The following is a 17,870-nucleotide window of genomic DNA, read 5'->3' on the forward strand; positions in this document are numbered from 1 at the left end:
CTGATTGCCTTACTAATTTTGACCAGTTTATTTTTCAGATATCCATTTTGGGTTTACTCTTTCAATTAATTTTTCGTTCCATGGACAATGAAATTGTTGTTGAGTATATAAGATATTGCAGTTTCTATGTAAGTTGACCTAAGTGTCTCTACCACTATTGATGGGCAAAGATATAAGTAAGTTAGTATTTTTACTTGAAACTGTTATAGATCTAATGTACTTGATTTGTTTTCCTGACACAAAAGAGTATAAAACTAGAAAAACTAAACATTTTCAGGTATTAATTTCAGACATGACTGTAGGCCTGGTGCAGAAAACACAATTAGGGAGATGAAGCTCAAGTAAGATGGTGGTCATACTGAGTTAAGGAGAAAATTATCAAAGTGCAAGATTATCATAGTGGTTGGAATTTTGTGGACAAGAATGTCTGAGCTATTTATGGTGGGTGCAATGTAATTATGTGTGTGTTAGAGAGAGAATACTAAAAGCCTGGAGGAAATTCATTTTTGATAGGAATGTACCAGATGAGACTCTTTAAGGCTTAGCAGAGTTTGACTGCTATAAAGGAGACTGAAGATGATGCTAAATGGCAATGTTGGAAGAAATGGTTTCCAGCAGAGTCAGGTTGCAACAGCTTCACTAATATATCAGGTACTTAATTAAGAATTCAGGAATAAGCCTTAGCAAAAAGAACCACACACAAAAGAGTAAAGGGAAAATGGTAGACCTAAATTTGAAATCAAAATTGATTCATGCTGAAAATGTATGTGGCAGCCAGAAAGGAAAAAAGAAAAGAAAGGTGTGTGTGTGTGTGAAAGGAATCTGATGACAATCAAAGGGAGATCAGTAGAATAGAGGAAAGGGATCAAGGGAGAGAGGAAAGCAGGTAAAAGAGAAATACTCGAGAATGATATTGGCTAAGTTTTATCACTATATTGTACATATGTATGAAAACATAACAACAAATCCCACCATTATGTACAAGTATAATGCACCATGAAATATGGAAATAAAGAAAAATACCAAACCTAGTGAGGCGAGGTGGAATATGCTTATAATCCCAGTGACTCAGGTGGATGAAGCAAGAGGATCACGAGCTCAAAGCCAGCCTTAGTAAATCGAGGTGCTAAAGCAGCTCAGCAAGACCCTGTCTCTCAATAAAATACAAAACAGGTCTGGGGATGTGGCTCAGTAATTGAGTACCCTGAGTTCAATCTCTGGTACCAAATAATAATAATAATAATAATAATAATAATAATAATAATAATAATAATAATAATAATAATAATACCAAATCTAATATGATCAAAACAATTCACCAGTAATTAGCCTGCATGACACATAAAACAGAATATCCTTTATAGGAAGACAATATAATCCAGACTTCCTATGATGTATCATCTATAAATGATCAGAATATAATTTAAAATTTTTTTTGGTACCATAGATTGAACCGAGGTGTGCTTAACCATTGAGCCACAACCTCAGCCCTTTTTTTTGCATTTTATTTAGATACAGGGTCTCATTGAGTTGCTAAGTGCATCCCTTAGTTGCTGAGGCTAGCTTTGAACTCTTTTTTTTTTAACAATTTCAATTTTTAATAATGGAAACATTTTGCTATACCAGAAAAAATTTCAGGGGAGAAAAATCTTCCCTATAAAAATAAACTCATCAAAATTATAAATATTATAACTTTTTTACTTCTTCAATATAAAATGCTCCCCTGCAATACCACCCCTTCACATAACACCTTTCCTGTACCATCACATTTTGAAGAGAAAACAGTATTACAGCAAAGCTCAGTTTTAATTTAACGTAACATTTGTAAAATGACTTTTTAAAATCTTTGGCCTTCAGAGCCTTTATTCTTATTTTACAACATTAAAAATGCTGCTGTAGTAACCAGTGTTTGGGAGAGAACATCACTCTTCTAGAACCATGAACAGACAGAATTTTAATACAGTAACTTCCAAATTGTAACTTGTAGTGCACATGACAGGGAGGTTTGGATAAACACAGAGGAGAATATGCCTGTTTCAGACAATCTACTACAAGTAAAAAAAAAAAAAAAAAGAATTCACAGATACCCATCAGCTACTACTTCAGGTTCTAACAGTGTCATGAATCTGAGAAACAAATGCTTCACAAACTATAAGTTTACTGGGATGAGTAATTAAAAGACCAGGTGGTTGATAACAGTATATTCAAACCCAATCCACAGTCTGAATAGGAAAACCAGTATTAAAATCATGAAGGCATTCCCTGAACAACAAAGGCCAAGTGTTGGATGACAATGTCACTAAAACCTCATTGATGCACTAAAAAGAAGTTACATGCAAAATTAAACAATGTGTGCCATGCATAATTTATTAGCTTTGAACTCTTGATCCTCCTGCCTTAGCCTCCTGAGTCGATGGGATTATAGGCATGTAGAATATCATTAAATTTTGCCAGAATGCAAAGAAGATAGAAAAATGAGAACCACGAGAGAAAATGTCACATATAAAAAAAGTTCCGTGAGCTGACCCAGATGTTAGGATTAGCAGAAAAAAAATTTATAAAGTTTTTATAACTAATTTCAAGGAATTAAAGAAAAGCTTAATCATAATGAATAAGTAGATATGGGTGTCAACATATAAATGAAAAATTTCTTTTAAAAGAAATAAAGAGTATAGTATTTGAAATGAAAAATTCATGAAACAAATCTATCATCAGATTATATAGTGCAAAAACAGCAAAAAGTTAACTTGAGATAGACCAATAAAAATTATCTGGTCTAAAAATCAGAAAGAAAAAAATAGAGACTTGGTTACTATCAGGACAAAGTGACCTAACATACATATAATTATATTTCTAGAAGAATAGAGGCATAAATTTTACAGAAAAAATATTTAAGACAATGATGGCTAAAATTATCTCAAATTAACAAAAAAGATGTTAACAGATTTAGGAAACTCAGTGAATACTAAAGTTAGTTACAAAGCAAATCACATCTAGATGCATCAGAGTCAACTGTAAATAATCAATTAGGAAGAAAAAGGTCTTGAAGGCAATTAGAAAAAAGTGGTGTGTTACACATAGGTAAAAATGACTAAAATGATAGCTGACTTCTTATCAGAAATGAGAGATTAAAGTTAACGGAAAGGTTTAAAGTGCTAGAAGACAAAAACTGCTAATCCAGGATAAATACTCTTCAAAACTGAAAGCAGAATAGACATTTTCAAATAAATAAAAAGTAAGAAAATTCAATACCAATAGATCTCTACTATTAACAATGCTAAAAGAACCTCTTCAGGATAAAAGGAGATGATCCATCAGGTAGAAACAGATGCACTGTGTGTTTTAGTTCACTGTGTAATAAACTTAATGGTTTAAAATAAAAATTCTTTGTTATTTCTCCTTATTCTATGATTTGGCTTTACATAACCTGATGGGTCCTTTGCTCTAGGTATTTATTAGTGCTTATGTGGTTTCCTTTAGCAGGGATTGTTTAACCAAAGGTAGAACTGACAAAATAGCTTTGTTTACATGTCTGCTAGCTCAACTGGTTGGGTAAGGCTTATCTCCTCAAATGCTTTTAGTCATTCAGTCATTCTAAAATTTTTTATTTGTTGATTAGATTTCTAGAGGATAAAAGTAGAAGGTATACACCTTCCCAAGGTGTTAGGTCTAGGATTGGTATGGCATCACTTTCACCAAAAATATATTTTGTTCATTAAAACAAGACAAAAGACCAGCCCAGACTCAGCGGGTGGGAAAATAGATATTACTTCATAATGAGAGAAGCAACATGATACACGAATGTGGAGAATTTGGGGTAGATATTTTTAAAGACAATGCACCATAAACAGAAATGAAAAGTACTAGAAATACTAAAATGTAGGTAAATATAAAAGGCAATATGTATACATATTTATTCTTTTAATTTCTTGGAAACATGACTAAGGTAAAAAACATAGGGTATACAGCTGTAATATGTATGACAACAAAGCACAAAGGACTTGGGGAGATGTGAGAAAGTAACACAATTTAAATTATGAAAACTGTGATAAATTAAAGAATGCATTTCATAATTCCTGGAAACATTGCTAAAACAATAATGAAAAGCAATAAAGCTAAAAGCTAATGGATAAATTAAATAAAATTTAATTTTTATTTAATGTAATTTTATTTAATTACATTAAATAAAAATATGAATAGAACGAAAACAAGAAATAGATAAAAATACATCATGAATAGTAAGCCAAGAAGAATGCAGAGGCTATACTAACATCAGATGAATTTAATTCAAGATAAAGAGTTTTATAAGAGATAAGAAAGACATTTCATAATACCATAATGTGTTTTTAAGAACACAGAAACATGACACCATACAACCAAACATTTATATGCCCCAAATATATGAAAGCTGACAAAACTGAAGAGACAAATCTATACTTTGAATTTTTAACACCCTTTTAACAACTGATAGTAACACTATAAAAAAATCACTAATGATACACAAGAGTCTGAACAAAACTATCAACCACCTTAACCTTATTGACATTGACTGACAATGCCCAACAACTCCAGAATATATATTCTTTTCTAGTCCTCATGGAAATTTGCAAGATAGGTTATATTCCTGGCAAAAAATTTTAAATATTGAATTTCAGTTTGTTTGCTGATCACAGTAGAAATAAATGGGGTATTCTTTAATAAAACTGGTCATTAAATAAAAGCCCTACAAATCATCAATAAACAGTGTTTTAGTTATCTATTGTTATATTTTTAAAAATTCCAAAATTTAGTGGCTTTAAAAAATAACCATTTGCCGGGAGTGGTGGTGCACACCTGTAATTCCAGTGGCTCAGGAGGCTGAGGTTGGAGGATCGAGAGTTCAAAGCCAGCCTCAGTAATGGCGAGGCACTAAGCAACTCAGTGACACCCTGTCTCTAAATAAAATACAAAATAGGGCTAGGGATGTGGCTCAGTGGTCGAGAGCCTCTGAATTCAATCCCCACTACCAAACAAACAACCATTTTATTTCTCATACTTTTGTAAGTCAAGACTTTAACCAAGGTTCTGCTCCAGTGTCACCTAGGCTCACCCATACAGCACACGCCTGATTTAGACTACAAGGTCTGAGATGGCTTTGTATGTCCGGAACTAAGGTGCTGACTGTTGGCTTTCTGTAGTCTCCCTTTCCATGTAGTCTTTCATATATCAGGGGCTTTCTTCAAATGGACTCTCCCTCCAGCAAGATAGCCTGGGCTTCTTTACAGTGTGGTACAGGGTACCACAGAGAAGAAAAAATGAGTTTGTGCCTTTAAAGGATACAGTCAGTCCTTCCTCAAGTCTCAATCTTGGGTAGGATCTTGGTCCATGCATTTTGGGGGAATTTATAGTTGGATGACATTTTAATCTACATTACTATGTGAAATGTCTTTGTTTTTATGATTTCATTTTTGCTACATTGTTTCTTTTCCATACAATTAACTACAATATAGGATAATCTATTAACAATAATGTCTCTTCAATTGGTTGTGTGAAGCTTGCTCTATAATAATTTATATAGAAAGAACTTATGGGAATAATATTCTCTAAATGACAATTTCCTGATTTAAAAACATAATTTGTAGCCAGTACAATAGTGCATGCCTATAATCCTAGCTACTCAGGAGGTTGACAAGTAGGAGAATGGTAAGTTTGAGGAGAGCCTGGGCAACTTGGTGAGACTCTGTCTCAAGAAAAATAAAAACAAAACAAACATTAATGACTGCAGACGTAGCTCAGTGGTAGAGGACTCCTCAGTTCAATCCTCAGTGCTGGGGGTTAAAAAAGGTCATTCATCACCATACTAAGACACTCCTTAGAGAAAAGTAATTGCAAGAACATTGTTCTCCTTCCTTGGGATATGTTTTTTTTTTTTTTTCTGGATTGGAATCTAAAAAGCCTTTTGTGTGCTTTGTGCTCTCATTATGGTTATGTGGCTTTTTAAATCTTGTTCATACCATTGGATGTAATATCAGATTTTGGTTTTTTTTTGGTGGTGCTGGGGATTGAACCCAGAGCCTTGTGCGTGTGAGGCAAGTACTCTTCCAACTAAGCTATATCCCCAGCCCCAGTGGATTTTTTTTTTTTGGAGGGGAATCTCTTCTCAACACATTTTGTGCCAGATTGTACTTGAGAAAGGGAAGTGATATGTACAGCATGAAACGATATTAGTTTCTGATTTTCCCACTTTTTTAAATCTTTTTTAAAAATTTATTTATTTTAATTCTAATTTGTTATATATGACAGCAGAATGCATTATAATTCATATTACACATATGGTACACAATTTTTCATATCTCTGGTTGTATACAGAGTCACATCAGTTGTGTCTTTTTTTAAGAGAGAGAGAGAGAGAGAGAGAGAGGGAGGGAGGGAGGGAGGGGAGAGAGAGATTTTTAAATATTTATTTTTTAGTTCTCGGCGGACACAACATCTTTTTTTGTATGTGGTGCTGAGCATCGAACCCGGGCTGCATGCATGCCAGGCAAGTGCGCTACTGCTTGAGCCACATCCCCAGCCCCTAGTTGTGTCTTTATATGTGTACTTAGGGTAATGATGGTAATCTCATTCCACTGTCTTTTCTATCTACTATTTAGATGTATTTGAAAACTTTAAGAAAAATCAGAAATACTCTTTCCTATTTTCATGAAAGCATAAATTTTTAGCCATGTAAAATCTGTCCTGATGGGTTTTGGTTATATTTTTATACCTCATGAAAAGAGAAGAAATGTTCGCCAGGACAAGCCTCTAAACTGGAAGCTAATAGCCAGGTTATCTTGTGTGCTCTCTTCCTCCACATCATCACTTAGGTTTGAGTGAGGCCAAGAACTAATGACACAAAGAACAGAAGGAACTTTTCTTGTGATTACTGTATATTGTTTAAAGACAGCAAAGAATCAACTATTTGTAGCATTTTGAAAAATCCACATATAAATTTTTACTAGACTTTAAAATTTCTTCTTTGATACTCTGGTTCTACTCAAATGGTCCACTCTCAGAGGGGAAATTCAGAGAATCCTGGGAGAGTCATTATTTGTGAAGTCATAGTTATGAACAAAATCCTTTCTTGCAAAGACTTTCAAGCTGCCTCCCTTTAGCTTTCACTCATTAGTGCTGGTTGATACCTGATGCTATTAAAAAAAATCTGATCCTTATCTCACACATCCCTCTCACAAATATTGTAGAAGTACATTGTGATCCCACTAATCTTTGTCCATTGCCATCTTTCCCAGAATTCCCCAACTGTCTCTCATTTCACAGGGTTTAATCAACCTCCTTCCATCCTATTTCATATAAAGTAATCAACATTCCTTATAAAAGCTGACAGCACTTGGGTCCCCAGAACAATCCTTGTTGAGAAGGAAAAAAAGAAATTCATGACCAAATAGTAGAGAAGGCAGCCGAGTCACTTAAAAGCTAAAATTGTAATAAAAGAGAAAAGAATGATCAAGGAACCAATTAAAAGACTATTCATGTATTTTTCTCCTAAGAACCATCAGCCATGCTTCCGTTTGCACAGGGCGTTGGAAAGCGAAGCAAAATCCAAAGGACCACCAGGAAAAGTAACATCTTACTCCCCTAGTCCAGCTGCTGACCCCTCTCCACAATCTCTATTTGCAATGGAAATCTTACACCTTCTGGATGAGACAGAATGATGTAAATCGCTGGCCAAACAAATGGGAAGGCAGTAGCCTATTTTCAGTTCCTGGTTCACTTCCATTAACCAGTACCGGCTCAAGGGGAGGGCAACTCCACTTCCACCTTCAAAGGAGGAGTTGGGCGGGGCTAGGTTTTGCGCATGCTCCCAAGGCAGGTTTCTGGGCATGCTCAGCTTACCATATAACTGTGCTTTTTAAAAAACATGGCATTAAAGATAAAGCAACCTTACTTTATACTTAATTGTGAATGGGCTGCTCTAACTACTCCTCTTTCATATTCATTTCTTATTTTTAACCATGCTTTATGTCTTCACTCTGTTTCGAAGAGGCAGCTGGAGCCCACAGGTCTAGACCCTCATCTGGGTCCTGCCAGAGGAACCATCTACCACAAAGAGAATCAAGACAGTCATCGAAGACAACATTCCAAATTTTTATCCAAGTAGAGAATCCAACAGTTAAACTGTCTGCAAAAATGTAACTTTTTTTGTAGGTAGACTGAGATACATAATTATCTTTCTGAAAACACTGCAATTTTATTTTGTTCTAGTAAATAAAGTCAATCTAGATGAGTACAGAAAAGGGTGGAAACTTGGTACTAAGGTAACCAAATACAACTTAAAAATATGACCACACACATCTATTTTTTCTCTCACCCGAAACAGCAAAAGGACAATACACAGATTTCTAAAAAGATATATGAGGCAATGGTAGATGAAACAGTGCACGAATTCTTTGGAAGATAAAAAGTGGATAAGAAGAGGACAACAGATTCAAAAGAGCTGTGGAACCAAAACACTGGTATCTAGCTGGGGCTGACTGCAGGAACTGAAACCCTTTCAGTCCTCCAAAAACTCAGATGCACAAGCACAGGCACCACAGTATGGAGGAACTGAGAGGATCAGCACACCAAACACCAAGAGCACCATGTGCCCTCAGCTCCCTGTCTTTCCAATTTAAACCACCAATTTCACTGTAATGGTATAGGACTCGTCTTAGGATACAATGAGTTGTCCAGTGAAATCTTCAAATCTGACTCCCCCAGTGCAAGAGCTGGCTTGCCAACCAGTGCTGTTGGCATGAGGCCCAAAGGCCACCCACCTGTTCACAACAGAGCTGCCTGTCAGCTTTGGGGAATTTCACCAGCACGATGATCAGAGGACACCAGATGTTTCAGATAAACTGCTAACAAGAACGAGAGACTCCAAAACAAAACTTTTAAAAAGAGGAGGAAGAAGGAAAAGCAAATAGAGGAAAAAGAGATAATACAGTGGGCAGGGTAACACTTTCTGAAAAGATATAATAAATATCCTCCCTGAGATATATTTTAAAAAGCTATAATAAATGTCCTCGGGGAGGATATTATATCCTTGAAATGGGAATAGGATACGATTAAAACAACAAGCTGAGAACAAGAGTTCTTGAAGAATATAAATGTGATAGTATCATAACAAATTTTAAAGATAAAACACAAGAAAAGTCCAAGAACTGTGTTCTGTAAAATAATGCCAATTGCCTAGATTTTGAATTCTCCATATATTCCATAAAAACCACACCAGTCAACAAGGATAATGAAACCACCCCTAATCTAAGCCTACCACAAAATTAGGAGTCGGGAACTACTATAAACTTCCACTTGAGGTAAACAGAGAATGAACATCCCAAACCAGCTGAGCTCTGAAGCCCTCACTGGTCTGGGGAGGCAGACAGAGACTGCACAGGAGCAGGACAGTGGGGCTCTAGCAGTGCCAGACAGATGAAGTTCATCTTCCAGAATGAGGTCACCCCAGGATGACTGAGATTGGTAGTTCAGAGCAGTGGCTGCTTAGGAATTCAAAGGAAGGGCTGGAAGGAGACGCAGTCAGACATCTAGGGACGCTCTGCCCTCGGGTGAGAAAGGGGTAATGCAGACAGCCTTTGACAGTCTATGGCAGGGAGAAAGAGAGAAGCAATGGGAGAAAATTCAGAAGGACAAAACCAAAAGCCTCACCCAGCCCTTTCCCTACCAGTAAAGGAAGCACCCTACTGAAGCCACTGTGCTTCTCTGTATTGATGAGAAAAAGAACTCTTTTTTGTGGTGGGTGGGATGGGGTGGGGAGGGAGGTACTGGGAATTGAACTCAGGGGCATGAACCACTGAGCCACATCCCCAGCCCTATTTTGTATTTAATAGAGACAGGTTCTCACTGAGTGCCTCGCTTTTGCTGAAGCTGGCTTTGAACTCATGATCCTCAGCTTCTGGAGTCACCGGGATTACAGGTGTGCACCACTGTGCCAGGCTAGAAGGAACTCTTGAATTAAGAATCTCAGTAAGGGTGAAAGATCTATATAATGAAAATTACAGAACCTTAAAGAAAGAAATCAAAAAAAGACCTTAGAAGATAGAAAGATCTACCTTGCTCTTGGATAGGCAGAATTAATATTATCAAAATGACCATACTTCCAAAAGCGCTATACAGATTTAATGCAATTCCAATCAAAATCCCAATGACATTCCTCATAGAAATAGAAAAACAATCATGAAATTCATCTGGAAAAATAAGAGACCCAGAATAGCTAAAGCAATCCTTAGCAAGAAGAGTGAAGCAGGGGGCATCACTATATCAGACCTTAAACTATACTACAGAGCAACAGTAACAAAAACAGCATGGTATTGGCACCAAAACAGACTGGTAGACCAATGGTACAGAACAGAGGATACAGAGACTAACCCACAAAACTACAATTATCTTATATTAGACAAAGGTACCAAAAACATGCACTAGAGAAAAGATTGCATCTTCAACAAATGGTGCTGGGAGAACTGGAAATCCATATGCAACAAAATGAAATTAAACCCCTATCTCTCACCATGCACAAAACTCGAGTCAAAATGTATCAAGGACCTGGGAATAAAACCAGAGACTCTGCGTTTAATAGAAAAAAAAGTAGACCCTAATCTCCATCATGTGGGATTAGGCTCCAACTTCCTTAATAAGACTCTTTTGGTGCCAGAATTAAAATCAAGAATCAATAAATGGGATGGACTCAAACTAAAAAGTTTCTTTCTTCTCAGCAAAAGAAACAAATCTGTGAGGTGAATAGAAAGCCTACATCTTGGGAGCAAATCTTTACCCCTCACACATCAGATATAGCACTAATCTCTAGGGTATATAAAGAACCTCAAAAGCTAAACACCAAAAAAAAAATAAATAAATAACCCAATTAATAAATGGGCCAAGGACCTGAACAGACACTTCTCAGAAGATAATATACAATCAGTCAACAAATACATGAAAAATGTTCATCATTACTAGCTATTAGAGAAGTGCAAATCAAAACCACTCTACGATTTCATTTCACTCGTCAGAATGGCAGCTATTATGGATACAAACCACAATAAGTGTTGGCGAGGATGTGGGAGAAAAAGGCACACTCATACACTGCTGATAGGACTGCAAATTGGTGCAGCCAATATGGAAAGCAGTATGGAGATTCCTTGGAAAATTGAGAATGGAACCACCGTCTGACCCAGCTGTCCATCTCCTCAATCTATATCCAAAGGACTTAAAAACAGTATACTACAGGACACAGATGCATCAATGTTTACAGCAGCACAATTCACAATAGCTAAACTCTGGGACCAACCTAGATGCCCTTCAATAGATGAATGGATTAAAAACTGTGGGGTGTGTGTGTGTGTGTGTGTGTGTGTGTGTGTATACACACACACACACACACACACACACACACATACAATGGAATATTACTCAGCAATAGAAGAAAATAAAATCATGGCATTTGCAGGTAAATGGATGGAGTTAGAAAAGATAATGCTAAGTTAGCCAATCCCAAAAAACCAAATGCTGAATGTTTTCTTTGATATAAGGAGGCTGATTCATAGTGGGATAGAGAGTGGGAGATGGGAGGAACAACAAGCTCTAGATAGGGCAGAGGGGTTGGAGGGGAAGGGAGGAGGCATGAGGTTATTAATGATGGTGGAATGTGATAATTATTATCCAAAGTACAGGTATGAATACAGGAACTGGGTGTGAATATACTGTGTATACAATCAGAGATATGAAAAATTGTGCTCTATATGTATAAGAATTATAATGCTTTCTGCTGTCATATATGAATAAAAATGTTTTAAAAGGTCCGTAAAACCCTCTCACACCAGCCCATACTGACTCCCTCTTGCTGATACAGGAGAACAGTCATTTTAAAAATAATCATGAGAAACAAAAAAAAAACCCTTTCAAGTCTGAAATTCAAATATTTCAGAACAGAAAATGGACAAAAAGATAAATATTGGGGCTAGGGTTGTAGTTCAGTGGCAGAGTGCTTACTCAGCATGTGTGAGGCACTGGGCTCGATCCTTAGCCACCACATTAAAAAAATAAAATAAGGGCATGCTGTCTATCTACAACTAAATTATATATATATATATATATATATATATATATATATATATATATGAGAGAGAGAGAGAGAGAGAGAGAGAGAGAGAGAGAGAGAGAGAAGGGGGGGACACCAAATTTGAGAAAAAAGAAAAAGGAAGACAAAATGATCTCCTACACCTCATGGGTCTTTTTTTTAATATGTATTTTTTTAGTTGAAGTTGGACACAATGCCTTTATTTTTACTTTTGTTTTTATATGGTGCTGAGGATTGAACCCAGGCCCTTGCACGTGCGAGGTGAGTGCTCTACCACTGAGCCACCACCCCAGCCCCCCACCTCATGGGTCTTAAACGACCTAAAGCACATGACATAGTAGTACTGTTGATGAACACAATAAATGTCCATAAATATCAGTTGCAATTTAAAAAACATTCTACTATTGAGAAGAGGAATCACTGTGCAAAGCACCATCATAAAGATAGGAGGTTTACCAAATAAACTCCAGAGAAGATGTCTGCGTCAAGGGAGAAAAGGTTCAAATTTAATCCTTGAGACTGATAGGACCATAAACATTAATACCATCACTTGGATTCAAAGTCCAGCTTCAAGGGAACAAGGATTACTCTGGCAGTTCTTGGACCAGGAAGCCTTAAGAATGTCATCAGATGACTACAGGGCTGGGTAGGAAAGAAAGGTCCCAGACTTCCCGTGGGGACGCATCTCACTCACACCCTACCTTGAGGTGATGGAGTCACTGGCTCACCTAACCCCAACTCACTTCCTTCCTCCTGCTCTCTGATCCCTCCTCCAGCTGCAGGCAGGGCATCAGAGGCCCACTGGCTATTCTCTGTCTCTCCCAGGATGGACTCCAGGTCTCCCTTCTCCAGGGTGCTCCCCTCAGAGGACAGCAGTTTATCCAAGCCAAATTTCAGTATGTCACTCAACTTGAATGAAGAAAACGAGAGACCCAGTTAGTTCTCATGAAAACACAGATGAGGATGTGTGACTTGCTAAGTGTCTAAATGATACCAGGTAATTCTTTCCCTGATGGATTTTCTTCTCTTCCATCACAAATGACACCTGCCAGGCTGTTTTGAAGTTGGATGAGGAATAAGCAGAGAGGTGATAAATGATGGTCAGAGATGTTGACTTTGACAATTATTTACAATACCAAAAAAAATTTGGGCCTCCAATTTTTTTGAGGAGTGGGGGCAGATAAAATGATTCCAGCATCTTCTATAGCACTTCTCACCAGCATTTTTTACAGGCACTTCCAGCAGTCCTGAGAGAACTCAGAGAACCTGTTGGCTACCTTCTTACCTCTCCCACTGCCAAACTCTTATAAAGAGAAGGTGCCACTGAATACCTCATCTCACCATGAGCTGCCACCTGTCCTTGCCAAGCCGCTTTGATACTACAGTGGTTTATGAGACCCACTTTGGCAAAACCATAACCACCCTGATCACCAGACCCAAAAGCCCTTTCTCAATTTCAATCTCCCTGGATAGTCCTGCGGCACTCCCCATCCTGCCCTCTTGCTCCCCCTAGGGGATATACTCAGCCTACTTCCTATGGCTACAGGAACCAGAATCTTAGATAGTGTTACCTGGCTTTCATTTGCTACTTGCAACTCTCCACCTCTCTAAGTACTATCTCTTAGGAATTCTGAACCAATTGGGATCCACATCATGGGACTTCATTTTCATTTTGCCCTTTTAGATTTGGTTAATTATCTCTAGATTGCCTATTCTGTAACTTGGAAACTTTAGCTTGAAAATACCTGAGATGAAAACTATGACAAAAACTAAGCAAAACCATACCTGTTATATTTATATTTAACTTTGGTGTACATATATATAACCAAGCCAAATGGCTTTGGCATTTAGTACCCAAAACAGAAGAAAGCCAAGTATTTATGATGAGGCTCAGTCCATACTGGGACCCTTCCCTCTTCCACTCCTTGGACTATGTCTCCTGGCTTCCCTCGCTACTGCTCACTCACAACATGTCTTTAAGGAACTACCCATTTTTTAAATGAAAACCACTTTATTATAGTAACTAAGAGCATGTAGTTGGAAGTTAAAGAGTGCTCGGATTAGAGTCATGAATCTGATGTTTGGAAAATTTCTTAAGATGGAGGTAAAGACAACGTCTATCTCATTTTTTTGTTATTCTTCTAAAACAACTGGAAAAAGTGCACATCACACAATGCTTAGCACACAGTACGCATTCAATAAGTGTTCACCGCATCTTTATCTGTTCTCTGTTTCTGTTGTGTTCTCCTTCTAAAACAAGGAACCTGCTTTACTTTTTCAGGACTTCACTGCTCTATACTGCTTAGATTTATCAAACCAGAACCACGTCTTTTACTATTAGATTCTTTTAATAACTTAAAAAAATGTCCTGCTGTATTTTGAGACAAGGCAGTGAGTTATCACCCTTGTTCCTGGCAACCATAAATAACTCACAGTCTGGTGGGGAGGAAAGAATCAAGACAGAACCAGAGTGTGATTTCTTGCCATGGCTTGGGCAGGAAGTCCCACCGAGGTCCTCTCCACCAGCCCATAGTTTGTACTGGCCCCAGGATCTGGTCCCATGGCAGAGTTTGTGCCTGTGCATTTCACAATGATGTGCTAGCAGCTAATGCCACAGGGAAACCCCTGACTGAATGCCTGGAGCTCCCTCCACTGGGGAAGCATCTCCTCTAACTCCTGACGCCTGTGCCTTCACAACAGCCCATGATGAGCTCCTCTCCAAAGGTCCTGTAAAGAAGTATATTTAGACACCTACAGTGTACACGCACCTCTCTCTCAAGCTTTCACCTTCCATTTGAAATTGCCTCTTCAATAGTGTGAAAATAAATGCACAGCCTGCCCGGCCACCATGACAGATGAGCATGCAGAAGACTCAAAACACAAAAGGCCAAAGACTCCAGTTACTCTCTAAGATAAACTAAAGTCAAGCAAACAAACAAAACCTAGGGTTCTTCTTTCGGGTTCTAGTACCCCCAAATCTGTGACCCTTTCCTGCAGGTGAGTGACTCCCTAACAAAAACAGCGCCTTCCCTGTCTGCAATGCTGATGTGTAAAGATACAGATGTGAGAAAACTGCCATTTTTAAACTCATGCTTGGGCTAGTTGTAAATTTGATGATTCTGCTTGTAATACTGTGTAATTTTTTCCCTTTCATATACCTCTTGAATTTTTTGTTTGATAAGCTGATCCTTTTAAAGCCTGTTTTTTCTTGCAAATTTTTCTAATTCCTTTCTTTTCTGAGTCTCCCTCTAACAATAATGTATATTGATTTTTACTACAAATTCTGTTGACTAAAGCCTACATTATCTTCATCTTTCTAATTTCTATCCCTATCTTCCTACTTTCTACTCTCATCTTTCAGGCTTAAAGGCTTAAAGCCATCTTGGAACTTGCTCTCTCTCACTGCCTGCCTCAAAACAATAGCCAACTCCTGTCATTTCTCTGCAGTTTCCTACAGCAGACTTTCCCACAGCTACTACCTTTTCTCAGACATTTATTACTCTCTTCATGCTTGAATCATACTAGATACTAGGGGTTGATCTCTCTGCATCTAATCCCTCAGAAGGACTTGGGGTATATTATAATATAGGTTCAATTTTATCTCAAAGGCTGCTGCTAAGGAATAACTCTAAACCTCCTACCAAAAGAGAGTTCTCTAGGATATTCTAAGACAGCATTTGACTCCCATCTAATTTTTCCTTCTTCAACAAATTAACTCTAGTGCTTTCATCCCTATATCCTATGGCATAATTTTGAATTCCTAATCTTGTTCACTCATCTCTGAGTATGGAATGAGTACTGTAAGTCACTACTCAAAGCGTCTGGGATTAAAGAGGAGCTATGGAACTAATCATCACTGATTTAAAAAAAAGGAAGAAAAAAAAAAGAACTTAAACAAATTCTCTCTGAGGTAACTCGTGGCACACTCATCTTTAGAAGCCATAAAGAGATTAGATTCTTGATGTTCAGATACATGCTCAAAGTCATACATCCAATAAGGGATAAGATGTGAATTTCAATCCAAGTTAGATGGTTCAAAGCTCATTCTCTTTATTCTATTTTCTCTGCCTTTAAATGCCACCTTCATTTTTAGCTTGTATGGCACCTTGCATGTAGTTAGGTACTGAGAGGGTAAGAATTAGGCCAATGAAAAAAATGTGTAATTTGCAACAATGGGTGGTTAATGCTTTTATTTTATTCTCATCTTTTATTTGCATTCTCATCCAAAGATAGTACTGGTTATAAATCATGAGACTCTAAAAAGAACACATTTTACCTGGAGGTCAGGATCAGCCAAAGGTTTCTGGGCTCCCAGAGTAAAATGGTCTCTTTTTATGATTGTGTTGGTGAGCTGCAGTTTGGAGGCTGCTTTCCTATAAACTATTTCTTCCACAGTGTCTCGGCCAATCAGCTGGATCACTTTCACAGCCCTGTACAGGAGTCAAATGAGAGCAGTGTTAGAAGTCTGCAAAGCTGGGGAAAAAAGCATGCCAGGAAAATACACCCAAAAGGAAGCAAAACCAAATGACACATTCAGGGAACAATGAAAAGGACACTGCTCATTGGGACCTGAGCATTTGTTAGAGAAATCTGGCCTCAACTTCTTTCTGAACTTTTCCCCAAAAGAGGAAGAGGAAGGAAGATGAAGTGACCATTATTGGGCCTTCATCTGTAGCCAGGATAACCCCTGGCAGGCATGTTACCTCAAGTCAAAGGGTAGCTGAACACAACTTTGTTTCCTCTTTGTGATACTGGGAACCCAACCTAGGAGAGCTTTACCCTGAAGTTATAATCCTAGCCTTAAAAAAAAGTTTTGAGACAGGGTTTAGGTAAGTTGCAAGGTTGGCTTTAAACTTGATCTTCCTGCTTGAGTCTCCCATGCTGATAATGATTACAGGCATGTGCACCCACTGGCTTTAACTTCATTTTTAAACTGAATTAGGATCTAACGTGAGAAACATGAACTAAATAAATTCTAAGTTTCTTCTAATCATTTTGGAATTTAACTGTTCTTTTCAACAAAGTGAGTCTGAACTGATCATGGGACCACTGATCCACCAACATGATTCTACAAGCCAGCAGCACAACAGGGTTCAAACCCAGTGGACTCTAACTCCAACGTGGCACTGTTGTCAGGACTACATGGTCCACCTTCCTCCCCAATCCACAGCTGCAAGCCAACAGAGCAGAAAGGTGCCAATGACTAACTCACTCACTTGTTCTGGCCAATTCGGTGAGCTCTGGCAGCTGCCCACAAGTCATTTTGAGGATTAAAATCACTGTCAGAAAAAATAACAGTATCTGCTGCTTTTAAGTTCATGCCAACTCCACCTAAAAACCATACAAAAAAGGAGCATGATCAGCAACACACAAATAAGGAACTAGAAAACACACAAGGCAGGACTGGGTCCTACTGAAAATCTGAAATCACTCCAACTGACTGGTTTCATCCTTCAAACTGAAATTTCTGCCCCAAACTTCAGGTTTTGACCACCCTACAGTGGTCAAAAGTGCTACCTCACCTTTCATTGCGTGAACTGGGAAAATTTAATTATCAAATATAACAGAATGAGAAGTAAGCAGAAGAAAAGGATGCTTAAGTTAATTGCACGAAGACATTTAATATTTGTTTGAAAACCTTGATTGGATTTTGCTTCAAACAGTCTGTGAATAAGGACACAAGTTCTTTCAGAAAACAGCTACAAAAATAAGAGGTCTGGGGGCTGCAGTTGTAGCTCAGTGATAAAACACAAGTGATAGAACA

At 37.8% G+C, this 17,870-nt stretch overlaps 1 pseudogene; it reads right to left on the minus strand.

Moving 5' to 3' along the window:
• LOC144373026 (transport and Golgi organization protein 1 homolog) overlaps window positions 1-17,870 on the minus strand; it is a 150,037-nt pseudogene that overhangs the window by 70,709 nt on the left and 61,458 nt on the right.

The sequence above is a fragment of the Ictidomys tridecemlineatus genome, unplaced genomic scaffold (genome assembly GCF_052094955.1).
Source record: "Ictidomys tridecemlineatus isolate mIctTri1 unplaced genomic scaffold, mIctTri1.hap1 Scaffold_214, whole genome shotgun sequence".
Lineage (NCBI taxonomy): Eukaryota > Metazoa > Chordata > Mammalia > Rodentia > Sciuridae > Ictidomys > Ictidomys tridecemlineatus.